General features: G+C 49.4%; 1 pseudogene; it reads right to left on the reverse strand.

Moving 5' to 3' along the window:
- Positions 1-885: 885 nt before the first annotated feature.
- On the reverse strand, positions 886-2,486 carry LOC101591443 (annotated as a pseudogene).
- Between the last annotated feature and the right edge of the window lie 712 nt (positions 2,487-3,198).

A 3,198-nucleotide genomic window follows, 5' to 3' on the forward strand; every position in this document is an offset into this window, starting at 1 on the left:
AGTTGTTGGAAACCATTCCCTATGAATTCATGGCATAAACTCTGCCATGGGACGTTGCTCTGCCATTCAGTACCTAATTGGCAGCTTAAGTGTTCTAGGTCCTATGTAAAAATAAAATCATCCTGTGTTGTAAGGATGGTTTTCTTAGTTGAACAGGTATGTGGTTCCTTCTTACCTCAGAAATAGTTGCAGCAGATTTTCACTCTACCCAGTAATTGTGTGTCTAGCTTTTACTCTTCAGTATTTTCTTGCTGAATGATACTGCTGAGGTATTGTGCAGGTGTATACCTAAAAATTCAAATATTTATAAAGTATTTATATTGGCTTGAAGATCCTGTAAATCATCATGGGAAAAAGATGTATCAAAATAAATGGAAGTCACTTCAGAAACAAACTTAAGTCCATTTCAGTTAAATAAATTGTTTAAAGCAAAAATAAATAAATAAATAAAAAACCTGAAGGAAATTTTATTTCTCATCCCCATGGGCCCTGACTCTACCTTCTTGGCAGGGAAGGCCTGGAGAAATTCCTGCAATGATCCATGTTTATTGGAACCAGGGATTGAACTCAGGTCCTTGTGCTTGCCAGGGAGGTGCTTATTCCACTGAGCCATCTCCCCAGCCTCCTTGATTCACGTTTAAAACTACCCTGAGCTGACTTCCTGGTGCTATCTGAGGGGTGGGGCGAGCAGCATGGGCCTGTGAGGCAGGTCTGACCAAGCCAGAGATCAGGTTTCTCACCAAGCGCTGGTCAAGTGGGTGGGCAAACCTGATCTCCCTCCATCACCAGGGTACCCAATTCCCACGCATTCTCAGGGCTGCAGGGCACAGGGGGCTCTGATTCAACCCCATGCCTTGGAGCCTTGGGGACACAGGAAGGTACTGGTCACTTCCTCTGAGCCTGGGCCTGGTTGCTCTGTCCCTTCTGGTGCTGCTGCTTCACTTGGGCCAGGATGTCTTGGATCTTCCACAGGGCCATCTGGCTGGCATAGAAATGCCCGATGATCTTCACAATGACCTAGTCATTCTCATCTGGGGTCTGGTCTCTCAGTACCACCATCTCTGCCACCATCAAGTCCTGTAACTCATTCACCATTTTGCCACTCTTGCCAATGACCCAGCCTGCAGCGGAAGCTGGCACCCTTATGTGGGTCTCCAGCTTGACTTCCTCCTTGGGACCAAAGAAGTTCTCCTCTTTCAGTTTGCCATAGATTCTTCCCTGAGCCTTGAACTGCGCCTCTGGCGGCCCAGTGATGATGTCCATTCGAACCTTGGAATCAGGCGTGTCTGGTGGTGCAATTTTGATGGAGGTGCTGGCAAAGCGCAACAGCTGCTTGATGTGCTGGCCCTTCTTGCCGATGATGGTACCCACAGCCTGGGCAGGGATGAACACCTGGATCATCTTCTCACCTGGACCATCTTCTGGTCCTGGGCCTGCAAGAAGGAACTGTAGTGAGCAGCCTTTGTGACACTGCTGGGAGGCGGTGGAATGGCACTGGATGAGGTTGGGAAGAGCCCCATAGCAGCCAGGTTGAGGCTGGGGATCAGGTACGACTACAGGCTTATGGCAGACACGTCGTTCTCGTAGGCCTCACGGACTTTCTTCATGATTTCCTGCTCCACCGGCAGCAGTTCTCAATGGCACCCTTCACTGTGATGGTCCTCTCAGGGTTGTAGAACGTGAGGTCCTGCAGCGAGGAGGTGGTGATCTTCGTGTCTGTGTCCTGCTCCACCTTCTTCAGATTATGCCCTTCCTTGCCAATGAGACATCCCACGAGGTTATTATGGGCCAGGATCTTCAGGGGGACCTCGTCGGCCATCTTGGTGTCCTTGGCCTCCTTGTGCATGATCTCCAGGATCATCCTGCAAGCAGAGAAGCAGCCCTCGGGGGTGGAGTGCATGCTGATGGCCTTCTCTGCTGCGCCTGCGTTCTCCTTCCTGTGCACATCGATCTTGGACTGGGTCTGCTTAGTGATGTTGTGGATGGTGGTGCCCTCCTTGCCGATGATGGCGCCCACGTACTGGGTGGGCACCAGGAGCCGGAGCGGGATGTCCACCTGTGGCTACCGGCAAGCCCTGGTGGGGATGACCCCTTGAGGCAAAGCCGTCCCGGCGCTCATTCTCAGGGCCCTGCACAATTTGCTCATCGATGTAAGAGACCTTGAGGGTGTGGTTCTCTAGCTGGTGCCTGTTCAGCTTCATGATGGCTTGCCTGGTCTGGTCCCGGTTGGAGTAGGTCACGTTCACCACCGCCATCTCACTCTCTGTGTTCACTTGCTCGCAGCTCTCCACAGTGCTGTATTGGGCCAGCAGGCTGTCCAGCACCTCCCACCACAGCTGAGGCGGGATGATCCAGATCTGGATCTTCTGACTCCTCCCGAGTTTCTGCTCTAAGTAGCGAGTGGTAACGTTTTGGGGATGGGGATTGAAGCCAATGTGGCTTGGGTGGCTTGTACTACGTAGCTTTCTCACTCCTTTAGCCAGCATCTATTCCCCTGTGTCCCAGATACCACAGTACAAGGTTAATGAAGACAGAAATTCTTAGGCAGGATGGCGGCCCATGTCTGTACGCACCCACTCTTGGGGAGGCTGAGGCAGGCAGACCACCACCAGCTCAAGGCTAGGTTGAACTACCTAGTAAGACTTGGTCTCCTCCATTTTTCTTATGTTGGACAATTGTGGTTTCCATCATTTTCCTATGCTCTTCTATTTTTAAAATCTGTATCTGCTCTATAGTCACTAAGCATGTCTTTCATTATGGTCACCATCTCTGTAGTTATCTGAGAAATTATTTCTGATTTGATTTTCTTCCAGAGCCTTGTTCATCTGCTTCGTTACTTCCACTGTTACCACTTCAGAGAGCCCAGGTGGATGGCTTTCAAATTGTTCCAACTCAATGACCCCTGGGATTGCCTTTTGTGAGCTGGAAGTCTGGGTTTGCACTTAATTGTCTTCTCATATTAAAAATTTAATTCCTGGGTTTATGCTTATAAATTGCTTATGGTAAGTAGTTTTACTGCTGGTATTTAGAACAATTAGGAAATACTTTGGAGTTTTGAGTCTATTGCAAGATCCTACATCTTCTATTTATTGTGAAGGGGACTTGGCCCAGCCCCTGGTTCTTTGGCACTGGCCTATATTGTTTATGACCCTTATGCAATCTCAGTCTGGGTATACCAGGAAGAACAACTGTTTCGAA

The sequence above is a fragment of the Octodon degus genome, unplaced genomic scaffold, assembly GCF_000260255.1.
Source record: "Octodon degus isolate 3935 unplaced genomic scaffold, OctDeg1.0 scaffold00011, whole genome shotgun sequence".
NCBI lineage: Eukaryota > Metazoa > Chordata > Mammalia > Rodentia > Octodontidae > Octodon > Octodon degus.